The sequence below is a fragment of the Panthera onca genome, chromosome E1, assembly GCF_046562875.1.
Source record: "Panthera onca isolate mPanOnc1 chromosome E1, mPanOnc1 haplotype 2, whole genome shotgun sequence".
NCBI lineage: Eukaryota > Metazoa > Chordata > Mammalia > Carnivora > Felidae > Panthera > Panthera onca.
Window position 1 is genome coordinate 34,577,135 of NC_138352.1, and position 16,407 is coordinate 34,593,541.

Consider the following 16,407-nt stretch of genomic DNA (forward strand, 5'->3'; position numbering starts at 1 on the left):
GTGATAGCCAACAACTTACTGGGCACGTACTATGTATCAGGCAATATGCTAAGTACTTAACAAGTTATCCCATTTAAACCTAACAACCTTGTAAAGTAGGTTCTATATTCATTTTATAGATGAAGAAAGTAAGGCTTAAAAAGTCACATAAAGGTGGGGGGGGGGCACCTGGGTAGCTTAGTTGGAAGCGACCAACTCTTGATTTTGGCTCAGGTCACAATCTCCCAGTTTGAGCCCCGCATCAGGTGCTACACTGACAGTGTAGAGCCTGTTGGGATTCTCTCTCTGCCCCTCCTCCCCTTTCTCTCTCAAAATAAATAAACTTTTTTTAAGTTACATAAAGTAATTACACAGCTAATATTATTAAGTGAAATTAAGATACATTACGTGCCACTTTTATCATTATCAGTGGTTGCAAATCAGAATATTTTGTTCCATTCCATTATTTGTCACTGCTTTTCTCAGAAACTAAATTTTGCATATCTTTCTAAGAGTTCTTTTTTAAAGTTTATTTATTTTGAGAGAGAGAGAGAGCATGAGGAGCTGGGTGGTGGGCAGAAAAAGAGAGAGAATCCCAAGCAGGCTCAACCCATCAGTGCAGAGTCCAAGGCAGGGCTCAAGCCCACAAACCACAGGATCATGACCTGAGCCAAAATCAAGAATCCTACACTTAACCGAATGAGCCACCCAGACCCCCCGTGCATGTCTTTCTAAATAGAATAATTCACCTTCTTCTAACTCTGCATTTTGTCAAAAGGAAAAATCAGCTCCTTTTCAACTTTAAAGATGTTAGAGGCCACTTAAAAGTAGTTATGTTTAGGGGCGCCTGGGTAGCTCAGTTGGTTAAGCAGCCAACTGCGACTCAGATCATCATCTCCCAGTTCATGGGTTCAAGCCCCGCATCAGGCTCTGTGCTGACAGCTCAGAGCCTGGAGCCTGCTACAGATTCTGTGTCTCCATCTCTCTCTGACTCTTCCCTGTTCTCTCTCTCTCAAAAATAAACGTTGGGACTCCTAGGTGGTTCAGTCAGTTAAGTGTCCAACTTCAGCTCAGGTCATGATCTCAGGGTTCATGAGTTCAAGTCCCATGTCAGGCTCTGTGCTGACAGTGCAGAGCCTGGAGCCTGCTTCAAATTCTGTGTCTCCCTCTCTCTCTGCCCCTCCCCTACTTGTGCTGTGTGTGTCTCTCTCTCTCAAAAAAAAATATTTAAAAAAAGTAAAAAATAAACATTGAAAAAAATTTTAAATATACAACTCTAAAAAGAATGAGTTGTTTACACTGACATTGGCATTTTTAATAGGCTATATATCTATACTTTTATTTACATGCCAGGTATTTATGTGAGTTCAAGCCCACATTGGGCTCTACACTACAGTGTGGAGACACCTTAGGATTCTCTCTCCCTCTCTCTGCCCCTCCCCCACTGGTGTGCATGTGCACACAAGTGTGCTCTCTCTCTAAATAAATAAACTTACAAAAAAAAAAAAAAGTGCCTAGGTCACTCAGTAGGTTAAACGTCGAACTTCGGCTCAGGTCATGATCTTGTGCTCATAGGTTCGAGCCCCGCATGGGGCTCTATGCTGACAGCTCAAAGCCCACAGCCTGCTTTGGATTCTCCCCCTCTCTCCCTGCCTCTTCCCTACTCAGCAATCTGTCTCTCAAAACAATAAAATACAATGTCAAAAAATTTTTTTCTTCTTAAGAACTGTTTCTAGTCCCTCCATACAACTTTTTAATTCATGTGGATTTTTTAGAAGGTCTGAGACATCTTTAATGAAATTAAACATCAATTTTTACCACTAAAAATTAAAATATTTCAATCCAACAATGGAATGGAATGGAATAATACAGGTTTGTATCTTTCTCACATCTTAGAATTTCAAATCTTGAACAATATTTTTTTAAATTGATGTTTATTTATTCTTGAGAGTAAGAGAGACAGAGTGTGAGCAGGGGAGGGCAGAGAGAAAAGGAGACACAGAACCCGAAGCAGGCTCCAGGCTCCAGGCTCCGAGCAGTCAACACAGAGCCCGATGTGGGGCTCAAACTCACGAACCGCGAGATCATGACCTGAGCCAAAGTCAGATGCTTAACAAACTGAGCCACCCAGGCGCCCCAGAAATTTTGAAGAATATTTTTTTAAAATCCAGCCATAACAAGTATAAAAACCTAAAAGCAGATAAATGTAACGATGGCACTCTGTTTAACAGATCAATCTCAATTTTTCACAAGAAGTTGACTACAGAAATAACACTTTTTAGAAAAGACTCATTCATACATGATTCTGAACATCAGTTAATACATACCAAAAAAACCTCCTAATTTTTTTTTTAAGTTTATTTATTTTGGGGGGGGGGGGGGGGCAGGCAGAGAGAAGGGGAGTGAGAATTATGACCTGAGCCGAAATCAGGAGTTAAGAGTTAAGCCTCCAGGCTTAACCTACTGAGCCACCCAGGCGCCCCAAAACCTCCTAATTTCTAAAAGGTTAAACTAGTATGAGTGCAATTATTATAATAGAGACTACTGATAACCAAAAGTGATACAAAGAAAAAATTAACTGATTTTAATACACAAATCAGTCAGATGAAAAACCCAGAATTTATTTCCTGGTAATATGAATAACAGATTAATCTCAAATCTAATTTCAATGCCAACTGTTGGCCCCTAGAAAATTTCTGAAGTCACTAAGTATTTATATCCACTAAGTATCAGCAAATTACTAAAATAAATTATTCTCTTTATGGTTAATAACAGCATTTAGTCTTCCTGGTGTTCTATAACTAATCAGCTTCTTTCTTATTAATGGACTGACATAACATGGGACCAAATATGTATGTGCCTCGATATACAGAAAGTTTGTTTAATATTAACACACATTCAAGTAACTGCCATATCCATAGTTCTCCTCAAATCTATACTATAGAAAACACAGTAATAATTTTCTATTCAGTTCACTCATACTTTTGTTCTGTACATTGTTCTATTTCTCTAAAACCTCTCAGAGTTTAAATATGTTTGAGAAACTATCTTTTAGTTTGGAAGGTAGGTTACTGTCAAGATAATATTAGACTATTAAACCCAGTTGATTCTTAGAAATTCTTCCATCTATAAAACATGAGAATTATAACCAAATTAACAAATCAGATATCAGAATGCCAAAAGTTAAGTCATTAAAAGGGAATCCAGAGAAAGAGTCAGTTGTGAAAGAACAGGAAGTGATGTACACTGCCATTTTGTAGATGAACTATTTAGAAACCTAAGTACCATACTAAACTGGAATCAACCAAACCCAGCTCTCAGTATTCTCTGACAGTGGCATCAGAGGTCAGCCGAAATAACCCTCAGGCAGTTTTTCCTTAATAATGAATTTATCTAATTGGTAAAGAAGATACTTTTACCACTTTTAGAATTCTTACCAGCTATGGATAATGGGGTTTCTTTTTACTTGTTCTTAAGAGTCTCTCTTAGTTCTAGCATGCTGAAGTATAGCAAGAAGTTTATGTACATTCTGTGTATATTCTCTAAGTTTTGTAGCCTTTACTGACAAATCTTCTCTGCCTGCATCTTTCCAAGACAAAAACATAATCATTCTCTGCTGAGCAGTATGCTTGGGTTTACACGTGCCAATATATATGAATTATCAACAACATACAGAATTAAACTTTACGGCATAATTTCCCATATAGGGAGAAACTCTATACACCAAAACTCTACACACATGGCAGCTTTGTGCCATGAAATAAAAATTCAAATGAGAAGTGCTGTTTAAGTCAAAATAAATTTAGATAAAAATCAAAACGAAATAAAGAAAGCAAGGAGAATTCCATTTTCCGAGGAAAAATAATAAAACTGATTTACCATGTCATTAATGTGCCTCCTTATATCAAAATCATGAAATGACAGAAACGAAATTGTTGCCTAAAACTACTACTACTAACATCTTTAAATCCCTGTCTTAAAACAGGTTTCAAAATGCAACAAACACACCAAAAAACGTCTGATGGGTAACATTAAATGTAGATGACATCCAAAGGTATTTTAAAATAAGTCACCCACTAAGCAAAGCTTAAACACCAAATGCAACTTGTTAGTAAAATATCAAAACAACTCATATCTGTACATATTTCAGTCTTCACTGCTTTGGGAAAAAGTAATTCTACGAACTTTTATATATGAGACATTTTTAAATCACTTCATCAGTAAATCTAAACACTTAAAGAAAAAAAGTACGAACAGTAGACTTCAAGACTATTCTTTGATCACAAAAAGCACTTTGCAACACACTTCCAGGATGTTAAAATTTTTATTTTTATTTATTTCTACTCTAAAAACAAGTACTACTGTAAACCAGATGATTTCTTTTAAATAAATATGACATGAAGCAAAAGAAGTGGAAAATGACTACATAACACAGATCCTTTCACAGAATAATTAGGCAAATTAATGTCTTCTTTTTCATTTCCTTAACAAAGCATCTCCACAGAAAGGTTTGTAACCTAATCATTTTCAGAAAATTCCAATTTCAATGTTATACAAATAGCATTAACCCTAAAAATTCACAGCTCAAAGAGAACGAAGTTCCATTAAACGGCCTGCCTGTATGCATTAATCTTTAATAATTCTTCAAAAACTACAAAAGTCACAAAAGAAAAAAAGACAGGGACATGAAAGAGTACAAAATTATTTCATCTGAATCCCAGTGAAAACCCAACGTGTTCACACACACACACACAAAATGTCAATCTAGTGTTTAAAAAGAAAGCGAGAGAGAGACATCAAAACTGTTCAAACATGGCAGGGTCCCTCTCCAGAGACCATATTTCTCAACAATAACAACAGGAACAGATATGCTTCCCAGGGACAGATCTCAGGGGAAGAATATTAAACCGGTACTGTTATCGATTTAAAACCAAGGGAAAAGGGTAACCTTTCCAAGGGAAGCGCCATTACTTCCCACTCCTGCTCCCCCTCCCTTCAGTGTATACACGGGCCTGTGTATGAAGAAACTGCCTTGGACTTCTGCAGCATTGCAGTAGACTAAAGGATGGGGAAGGGGGAAGGGTAGGGGGGAGAAACGCTTCCATCACCCCTACAGGAGTATAGATTTCCTGAGCGGGGGTGGAATCCATCCAGCAGGCTACCCTTCCCAAGAATACAGACACTACAAAGGAGGAGAGGGAGGAGCAGAGGGATCAGAAGAGAAGGAAAGGGACCTCGCGCCTTTAAATCGGGGTGCACAGCAACCCAGTCTCCCCATGAGAGCCACACCTTCCTCGAGACATCCCCTTCCACCACCCCTTCCGGTGACCCTCAGGAAAGAGAAATGTAATTGCTCTTGCCCCTCAAAACGGGAGGGCGCCCAGCTCACCAGCTTCTTCACCCCACCCACAGAATCACAGACCCTCCTTGTCTCTCTCCCTACCCCACCCCCACATCCCTTCTACTCGGAGAGGCCCGAGTGGGCCGAATTTCCCCGCCCCCTCCATGTCTCCCTTTCCCAAAGCAGAGGTGCCCTTACCCTTTCGCCGACAGGTCTGGGCGGAGTAGGCAAGCGCAGCCCCCTGCAGCGCTCGGGTAGCCGCTACGCTGGAGGGCGAGGAGTGAGGAGGAGGGGGCCTGGCGACCGACCGCCGCCCCCCCCCCCCCCGGAGCCCCAGCAAGCCGCCCAGCCCAAGCTCTGCGACAAGGGGCAGGGGGGGAGGGGGCGAGGGGACGACCGGGGTCGAGGAGGCGCCCTCAGCGCTTGGGCTCAGCTAAGATGGCGCGGGGAAGTGCTGGGAGCCGCCGCCGCCGCCGCCTCGGGGGAACCGGCCCGGGCCTCGGCCGCCTCCCGTCCTCACACAGCCGAGGCCCTCTCGTCCCCCGCCGCGGCCCCTCGGCGGGCGGGCCCACGCACAGCCCTCCGCCACCACCACCACCCCTGGGAAGGGGGCGCTCACAAAGGGAAGAGAGGCCGCGGGCCGGCCGGCCGGCGGCGGCGGCGGGGCGGGGTCCCCAGGGGCCGGGAGGCCTCAGAGGTTCGCCGGTGCCTCGCGCTCTCGGCCCGTGAAGGGCGCAGGCAAGCGGGACCCCTCCTCTCTCCTTAGACAGGCGGCGGCACCAACTCACTACCTTTGCCACCCTCCCTCTCTCTCTCTCCAAGCCCTGAAGCCACACAGCCCGGCCGCTGCCCAGGTTCCCCCCCCTTCCCCGACACCACTCCCCTCCTCCCGACAGTCATCCCAGTCTCCGATCTCGCGAGATTTCCCGCCTGACAGGCCCGACCCTGCGCGAGACACGACTGCGTACGCGTGCGCGCCCTCTCGGGAGCGCGCGAGTGCTTGCACTGGGCGGAGTCTTCCCGGGTGGCCCAGAGTCCCAGCCTTAGTCCAGCCCTGTCTCGCTCAGCTGGCTGAACTCTTCTGCCACGCGGGTGTCAGGTGCATTCATTTCACCCTGAAATCTAAGAAGAGCTTATCTGCTCTCCTTCTCCTTCTCTCTTCCAAAAACATCCGCCCCCCCCCGCCATAACCTTACGAATAAGAAGCTTGCCCTGACATGTAGAACATCCCATTCTTACACATCTTAATTCAACCCCTCCGTGGAATGCAGAGGTAAACTGGTCAGCGTCATCAGTATATAGTTGAGTATTTGAGATTCTAAAAGTTTATAGTAATTTTTGGAACGGTAATAAGAGTTGCGAATACAGATTAAACCACCCTGTATGTTGGTAATGGTAGGAAAGAGACAAATTCTTGAGAAGTTTTTGGTAGGTTGAGTGAAGGTAAGTTGTTGAAACGTGAGCAGTAAACAAACTAGAGTCCTACGGGTCCTGATGCAAGAAACGAATAGAGCTTTTAATTTTTTGTGTGGTGAAAAATTTTTTTAGAGGAACTCCCTTCAGTGGGCTATAAAGAGAGCAGTTTTATTCAAGAACCAAAAAGTGTGCCTGAAGTGCAGTTATAAAAAAAAAAAATCTTGGTTCTTGGGGTACCTGGGTGGCTCAGTAGGTTAAGCCTCCTTGGGCTTAGGTCATGATCTCATGGTTAGTGAGTTCTAGATCCAACAGAGCTCTCTACTGTCAGCACAGAGCCCTCTTCTGATCTTCTCCACCCCCTCCCCGCCCTTTCCCCACTGGTTCTATCTCAAAAATCTCAAAATAAATAAATAAGTAAACTTAAAAAAAAAATCTTGATTCTTCAACTAGTAAGCAGTGAGATAAATATGTGAGACTTATGCATAAAAATGTACTCCAGAAAAATTACTAGAAGTTACAGCAAACTAGGAAAGTAAACTGGCTATGATCAGAAAAACAAGACATCCACTTTAGTGTGTTATACATATAATTTATTCCAAATATGCTTTCTTGTAGTAAGGGGTTTTGCTCTGTCAGTCAGTCATTACTCTTTTCACCTATATTGTCAACAACTATTAAGTGGCAACCTCCCCTCAACATAAAAACATGCCCTAGTTTCTTTGGGAGGAAAAGGATTAGGATCTTCGTCTCTCCTCCCCTTCACAGCCAAGCTTCTTGGAAAAGTTGTGTCTTCCCACCTTCACTGCAGCTGATCTTACCAAGGTCAAGAATGACCTACTTGCTGTGTCTAGTGGAGTTTATTTTAATCCTTTCCTTCTTGACATCTGCAATATTTGACATAGTTGATACTCCTTCCATCTTGAAACTGTGTTCCTCCTTGGTTTTTCAACACAACTCAAAACCAGTTTTCTTAATACCTTCTTGTCCTTAGGGCCCCTCTTCCTCCACCTACCCTCAAATGATCCCCTTCCAAACCTGATCCCTTCTTCTGAAATTTACAGCAAGAATGTTCTAGTTATTTCACACATTTAGGAATGGAAACAGGCTTTTCTATATAATATTTGTTCTTAACTTTGTATAGAAAATTTCAAACATACACAAAAGGAGTGGGATGTAATAATAAACCTCCATGTGTCCATCACCTAGCTTCAACTATTACCACCACTTTATCATTTTTGTTTCACCTATTCTCCCACTACCTTTTCCCGCCAATGTATTTTTAAGTAAATCTGTAGTAAACCATCATAGCATTTTACCTGTAAATACTTCAATATGTGTCTCTAACAAATACCTTTGTTGTAAACATAACCACAATATCATTATCACACCTTTACAATAACTTCTTATTATTTAATACCCAATCCATGTTCAGTTTTTACTATAGTTTCCAAAATGTCTTCTTACAGTCCATTTATCTGAACCAGGATCTGAAGTTCTGCACTCTGCATTTGATTTATTGCGATGTCTTTCATGTCTCTTTTCTTGTATAACAGTTCCCCTTCCTTTTTCCTTCCTTCTTTCTTTCTTTTTTGTACGCAGTTTATTTGGCTATGAAATCAGATACCTGTAGAACTTTCCACATTCTGGACTTGGCCAGTTGCAAAATCTGTGTACATACACATGGGCTTATTAACAGTTTTGATACTGCAAAATGTATCAGTTGTTTAATTTCTAAGATTGTATGCAAACAAGAGAATTACACTCATCAATGGTGGGAAAATAAGTTAATACTTAGAATAAGTGCAGATGTTGCACTTTATGTGATTTAACTCCTAAACATTTCTCTAATCCATCTCTTTCTTCATCCCCACTGGCTCTGCTATGGTGGTTCAAAACTGAGTTTCTTTTTCTTTTTTAACGTTTGCTTATTTTTGAGAGAAAGATAGAGCATGTGAGAGTGGACGGGGGGGCAGAGAGAGGGGGACAGAGGATCCAAAGTGGGCTCTGTGCTGACAGCAGCGAGCCTGACATGGATCTCATAGACCGTAAGATCGTGACCTGAGCCAAAGTTGGATGCTTAACCTACTGACCACCCAGACGCACCCATAACTCAGTTTCTCTCTCTCTTTTTTGAATGTTTTTATTTATTTTTTGAGAGAGAGAGAAAGAGAGAATGCAAGCAGAGGAAGGGTAGAGAGAGGGGGAGACACAGAATCCAAAGCAGGCTCCAGGCTCTGAGCTGTCGGCACAGAGCCCTACGGGGGGCTTGAACCCACAAACCATGAGATCATGACCTGAGCCGAAGTCAGACACTCAACCAACTGAGCCATCCAGGCGCCCCCATAACTCAGTTTCTAACTTGGGGTACTATAATTGCCTTCCAACCACTCTCCTCATCCCCCAGGATGCCCCATTCTCTATATTGAGGTGAGTGGTTTCAATCTTCCTAAGATGCAATTTCTAAAAGCTGAATGTATCATTTCTCTGCTTAAAACTCTTCCATGGCTCCTCAAAGCCCTCCAGATAAAATCCAGACAAAACCCCTGCATACCTCTCTAGCTTTATTTGGGATGTTTGCACTATCTTGAACTATTATTCACTCTTCTGCTAACTGCTAATATGCTGTGAAGAGTATTAAAAAATATTAAAAAAATATTTTTTAAGTGGGGTGCCTGGGTGACTCAGTAGGTTAAGCATCCAACTTTGGCTCAGGTTATGATCTCATGTTTCTTGGTTTCAAGCCCTGCATTGGGCTCTGGGCTGACATCTCAGAGCCTGGAGCCTGCTTCAGGTTCTGTGTCTCCCTCTCTGCCCCTCCCCTGCTTGTGCTCTGTCAAAAATAAATTTTAAAAAAGTTAAAAAAATTTTTTTAAGTTTATTTATTTATTTTGAGAGAAAGTGCAAGTGAGCAGGGGAGGAGCAGAGAGAGAGGGAGAGAGAGAGTCTCATGCAGGCTCTGCACTATCAGTACAGAGCCTGATGTAGGGCTCAAACTCACAGGCCGTAAGATCATGTCCTGAGCCAAAACCAAGAAATGGATGCTTAACCAACTGAACCACTCAGGTGCCCCAAGCATGCCACTCTTGATCTTGGGGTCATTGAGTTCAAGCCCCATGTTGGGCATAGAGATTACTTAAAATAAAAACCTAAAAAAAAATAAATAAAGGAAAGAAAGTTACAGGGTAAAGAATGGGTACCAACCATGTCTCGACCTTGTTAGAAAAGTTACCCAAGCAGTGGCAAAACCAAGAATAAGCTCTTTCCATACACTGTCTTATTTAATCCTCACAACAAACTTGTGAGATAGGTTCGATTATTATTATTACCTCCATATTATAGGTAAGGAAACTACAGTTCAGAGAGCTATGTCACTTGCCCATGATCACACAACTAAGAAGTTATGAGCTAGAATTTGAACCCACTTGTGAGTGAATCTCAACCACACTCTCTTTCCAACATATTGTACTCCTGGCACCATCAACCGAGGACAGCTTGATGCCATGCACATATTTTTAGTATGTGTAAGACATGCCTGACCATGTGTAATGTCAGTGTATTTCTTGTCATGCATGTATCTTTGTGTGTAAAGGCACCTTGACAATGTGTAGGTGAGTACACTGACTGATCTGGTGTCTATCCAATTAAACTGTCTTTTCAGTGTTGTCACTCAGTAAAAGGCCAAGGCACATTCAACTCAATTTAACAAGTACTTGTTGGGGGCAGCCGGCTGGCTCAGTCAGTAGGACATGAGACTCTTGATCTCAGGGTCATGAGTTCAAGCCCCATGTTGCATGTAGAGCCTATTTAAAAAAACAAACAAACAAACAAATAAACAACAAATACTTGAATTCCTACTGTATGATGTTAGCCTTAAATAAAATACAGAAGGGGCAAATGGAACTAATGTTTATAAAGTTACTCTGTGCCAAAAACTGTATGAAGCAAGTGTTTTACATTCATTATCCTTTTAATCTTTCCAACAGCCCTGAAAGAAGGATGATGATGATGATGATAATGATTGTGATGACTCCCAATACAGAAGAAGAAAGTTCAGAAAAATTAAATAACTTTATGCAACATCACTTAGCTGTTAAGTGGAGAGCTAAAATTACACTACAGGTTCAACATGAGCCCCCTTTTTTCTCACTGCCTCTTGGTCCCCTTTCTCAAATCCCTTCCCAGACTAGGAACTCAAAATCCTATTAGAGAGATGAGATCTGCTTGCACAAAACATTTAAATACCAATGCAAAACAACCTGTAAGCAAATGATACACTGAGCCAGACCTTAATTTATGCTTTTCTGGGCTTCAACTTCCTATCTAACTGCAATAGACTAAAATGATCTCTGGAATTCTTTTAGTTCAAAAATCTATAATTATAGGAATGATGCAAATAATATGTACAGATAATTTGAATTCCAGAGTGTGTGCATGTGTGTGTGTGTGTGTGTGCACATATGCATATTTAGAAGAAGAAAGGAAAAAAGCTTCTTTGGGTGTTTTACCAGACTCCTACTAAAATTTGGGGGGGAATTGCATTAGTCATGATGATATCTCCACCAACTTTAACTAGTGTATACATGTTTTGCAATTACATTGTGATTATTTATGGAAACCTCCATTTCCTTACAGTAGACGGCAAAAAACATTAAAGCTGAGTGCATGAGAGGGTAGTTGGTGAGAAGGATGTGTCTTAGAATTTCCATTGTAGAAATGTAGTGAGACACTCCATGAAACTGATAATCAACAAATCAATAAATAAGTATGTTACTGGAAGCCCATTCAGTGCATCCTGGCCTATTGGTTCATCCACAGATTTTGTCTTTAGGTCCTAAGACCAACCAACTAAAGCAGGTTTAAGTCTGGTTGTCATACCTCACTCAGACATATCTACATAAGGCTGTCTGATATAGGCTGGAAAATAAACCTCATCATGTGTAAAGTGGTTTCTTGAGCTCTTCACTCCCATACAATTGGGTTCCTTTTGTGAACATCGTAGAAAAATGCCAATTTTTTGAAAATTCCCTGCATATGGAGACAGCTGGTTCTTCCATTTTAACCCACAGGAATAGATAAATGCTGGGCCAAGGTACCCTTAAGGATAGTAGAATATAACTCAGTTCCATAAAGCCCTGACCTAGAAACCTTTCAGTCTCAGGTAACTATCAGATAAGCATCTGTAGCAAGCCATGAATAAGTTAAATCAGCTGCTCCAGAGTCTCAAAGAAGTCCAACCCTGGGGTGCCTCAGTGGCTTAGCTGATTGAGTGCCCAACATCTTAGATGTCAACTCAGGTCATGATCTCTAGGTCAGGGGATCAGGCCCTGCATTGGGCTCTGCATGTGGAGCCCACTTGGGATTCTCTCTTTCCCTCTCTCTCTGCCCCTCCTCCATGCACGCATGCATGCACACATTCCCTCTCTCAAAATAAATATATATTTAAAAATTTTTTTAAACTTTGTTTATTTTTGAGAGAGAGAGACAGAGCATGAGCAGGTGAGGAATGGAGAGGGAGGGAGACACAGAATCCGAAGCAGGCTCCAGGCTCTGATCTGTCAGCACAGAGCCCAACGCAGGGCTTGAACTCAGGAACCGTGAGATCATGACCTGAGCCAACGTCAGATGCTCAACCGACTGAGCCACCCAGGCACCCCTCAAAATAAATATTTTTTAAAAATTAAAAAAAAGAAGTCCAACCCTGAAGGTGTCAAACAGAGGATGGGAAGATACAGCAGCAGTAAACACTGACTGTGGAGTCCCACCTCCATCACTTACTAGTGTCAAAACTATGCTACTTTGCATCAGTCTCATAACCAGACTGAGTATTCCTTTCCTTATCTGTAAAATGGGGTTAACATTATCTTCCTCAAGGGAGCCTGACTGGCTCAGTTGGTAGAACCTGTGACTCTTTTTTTTTTTTTTTTAAGTTTATTTCTTTGAGAGAGACAAAGACATTAGCCAGGGGAGGGGCAGAGAGAGAGAGAGAGATAGAGAACCCCAAGCAGGCTCAGCACTGTCACACTGAGCCCAATGCAGGGCTCATACTCACAAACCGTGAGATCATGACCTGAGCAGAAATCAAGAGTTGGACGCTTAACCGACTGAGCCACCCAGGCACCAGGAACCTGTGACTCTTGATCTCAGGGTTGTGAGTTTGAGCCCCATGTTGGTATAGAGCTTACTTAAAAATAATAAAATCATTTAATAAATAAATAAAAAATTACCCTCCTCAGAGGGTTGTGTGAGGATTAAATATAACATGAAAAGTTCCTAGCCCATTTAAAGGGTTAGCTCTTTTTTTTTTTCCTCAAAGAGATCAGATTTTATTGGGAGAAATAGGCAAGTAAGCAGACAATTAAAATATTGTGTTGTAAGTACTACAGGAGTGAGCTCAGGATGCTTTGGGAGTACATGAAAGCTCTCCCAGTCTAGCCCCAATGTAGGGGAGACAGTTAGGGAAGGCTTCCTTGGAGGAGGTAGTATCAGTGTTGTACTTCTCCTACCTTTCTCGGGGAGGTTGAAATGTAAATTATTTAACTAGGTGATGTCTAAGTGGGAGATATAACAAGAATTCATTATTTGATTACTTTCAGTTTTATACCACATGGAATTACAAAACATATTTCTGAGACTGGAGGTAGAGGTGAAAAGAAAAGAAAAAAACCAAAGAGACATACAATTTTCATGAACCGAGTAAATAGGGTGGGGACTCAGATGTTCACTGGGAGAATTCCTGGAAATTAACAATTAGAAGGTTGAGGGCACCTGGGTGGCTCAGACAGTTAAGTGTGCAACTTCGGTTCAGGTCATGATCTCGTGGTTCATGGGTTCGAGCCCCGCATTGGGCTCTGTGCCGACAGCTCAGAGCCTGGAGCCTGCTTTGGATTCTGTGTCTCTGTCTCTCTCTGCCCCTCCCCTACTTGCTCTCTGTCTCTCTCTCAAAAATAAATAATCGAATAAGAAAATTTTTAAAAATTTTTAAAAATTAAAAAAAATTTTTTTTAATTAGAAGGTTGAATGCAGTCTGATAAGTGACCATGCTTAGGATCTTTCTGAAAAGGGTGATGTAGTTAGATTTTTTTAAGTAACAAACAAAACACACATTTTGAGTTGTGTGCATTAGCTTGTTTGTTCAAGTGTTAGCTCTTATTACATATGCCTAAGGACGTAAATATTCAACCCACTGCTGTGACGCCCACCCTCTGGCAGGCACCCCATGATCAGTGCATCATGATTGTCTGGGACATCTGTGAATGTAGGAAGGGTTGGGCAGCATGTTTGTGGACTGAGAGGTTTTTGGAATTTATCTTCAGGACCAATTGGTGATTTTGTCATGCCCTTCTCTTTGGCTGACATCTGCCAAGATTAAAAACAAAACAACACAAAACAAAACAAAAAAAACCCACTACACTAATTCCTACCAGTGTCGTGCCACATAGGATATAAAACAAACAGCTGGTAGGGGCGCCTTGGTGGCTCAGTCGGTTAAGTGACTTCGGCTCAGGTCATGATCTCGCGGTTCCTGAGTTCCAGCCCTGCTTTGGGCTCTGTGCCGACAGCTCAGAGCCTGGAGCCTGCTTCAGATTCTGTGTCTCCCTCTCTCGCCGCCCCTCCCCGGCTCATGCTCTGTCTCTCAAAAATAAATAAACATTAAAAACATTAAAACAAACAGCTGGCAATCAAAATATAAAAGAAGTTGCTGCTTTATTGGCTTGGAATTGTCTTTGTGTCTCCTCTCTAGCCTTCTCTTTACTAGGTAGTAATACTATACTAGTAAGAAGTCTTTTGGTTTAAAGTGTCTGTTTAAATCAGTTTCAGAAGGGGGGAAAAAAGGAAATTTATCAGACCCTATAACTGAAAGGTCCAGTGCCTCAGGAATTAAAAGAATTTTGTTAGGTGTCTGACCCCCCCTTTTTCTGTGTCTCCACACATCATCCCAGCTCCCAATTGTTTGCCTGTTTTTCTCTACAGACTGGATTTTGTCATAAGGGTGTCTGTGTTTGTTTTGGGAGCAGTAGAGCTGATGGTTCAGGTGCTTGCTCTCCACTGCTGCCACCTAGTTTAAAATACCCCAGCACTGAATGCTGCCATTGCTACTGTCAACACACAGGAAATGAATCAAGGAGTTTTCTAACATTGGTTTTAACTAGATGCTTCCCTTACTGATAGGTTGTATTATGATCACTAGTGACAGGAACCCCTGTCCCAAAGTTCAGGTGTATACATCCACTCAAACTTGCCTGTTGTGCGATCTTTCCTACATAAGCTGTCAAAAACCCCTGAGCAGGGGACAGAGGTCTAGTCTACTTATCACATGGGACCATACAATGGCTATCGTGAACCTCAGCCTTTCTTTCTCCTCTTCATAAATGTTCTTAATACTGAAATGTTACGATATGGCAAATGTAGACATTGAAGGCATTGGGGACTTTGTGAGGATGAACAGATCAGAATTTGGGGCTTATGTGTCACACACATGTTTCCACGAGAAGTTTAAGCAAGATTCGCATAGATCCTACTAAGGTCGATTTCCATCCTAGTTTATGTCATACAGCAGAAGGATGCTGGACCAGGACAGGGGGCAGAGTGGAGTGGGAGAAATGGCCACAGAAGCATCCCGGGTTACTGACCTCAAAGGCAAAGGGAAGCTTCTTGCTCTCTCAGAGTACATGAAATATAAGGAACAGCTCCAGGCGGCCCAGCTTGGGCTCTTTTGTGGGCTAGTAGCTTCACCAAAGGATGAGACATTTTGATTGCCCTAGCTGGGATTCTGTGTCCACCCAGTGGTGTGAGGCTCAGAGTAACAGCTCCACAAGAACTACATAGAATTGATGCGGTTGGAATGGAATAGATAGAGAGGAAATTCCCCCAAGGAACGTAGGGTACCTTTTGCCAGAAGAAGAGGGAGCAATTGTGGACAGACAAAAACAACAGATGTTCACTACAAGTAGAACAGAACTGCTGGTGAGGCCAAACGATATGGCTCTGTGAGGATGCTAGGGTAGAACGTGTTAACCCTTGCTACGGTCAGGTACAAGAAAGCAACCATCACCCAGATACAATGAACTCCCATATCTATGAGGTCTTCTGACCTTTACCATACGCCTGAGAAATGGACAGGGCACACTCATTTTACAGAATATATTGTGGAGACTCAGGCAACACTAAGAAGCACAGCAGAAAGAAACATGGTTCACAGGACAGGACCAGGTATAAATCTTACACGTACACCAGTTTGGGAGGCAGGTGCCTTCCAGACATTCTCGAAGCCTTAGACAATCCTGAAAATATCTGGCGTGTGCAGGAGCCCAGGAGATGCCCATCAGTCAGGCACTTGGTACCAAGGTGACAGCAACTTCCTGGGAACACAGCATATGTATGCATCTTTTCCTAGAGTTCTCTATCACACCAGCCTTTGTAGTTAGCTGTTCTTCCACATACTCCCTGATAACAGTTTTTATTCACTCATTCTTTTTTTTAAATGTTGTATTTATTTTTGAGAGAGCTCAAGAAGGGGAGGGGCAGAGAGAGAGAGGGACAGATGATCTGAAGCAAGCTCTGCGCCGACAGCAGTGAGCCTGATGTGGGGCTTGAACTCCTGAACCACGAGATGATGACATGAGCTGAAGTCAGACACTCAAGCAACTGAGCCACCCAGATGCCCCTCATTC

At 42.2% G+C, this 16,407-nt stretch overlaps 1 protein-coding gene across 1 annotated transcript in view; it reads right to left on the bottom strand.

The window, feature by feature from the left end:
• TAOK1 (TAO kinase 1) overlaps positions 1-6,210 on the bottom strand; it is a 145,137-nt gene extending 138,927 nt beyond the window's left edge. Inside the window, exon 1 of the mRNA XM_060646861.3 lies at positions 5,519-6,210. The gene's annotated coding sequence lies outside the window, so the exon portion shown is untranslated. The remainder of the gene's footprint in view (positions 1-5,518) is intronic.
• Positions 6,211-16,407: the final 10,197 nt, after the last annotated feature.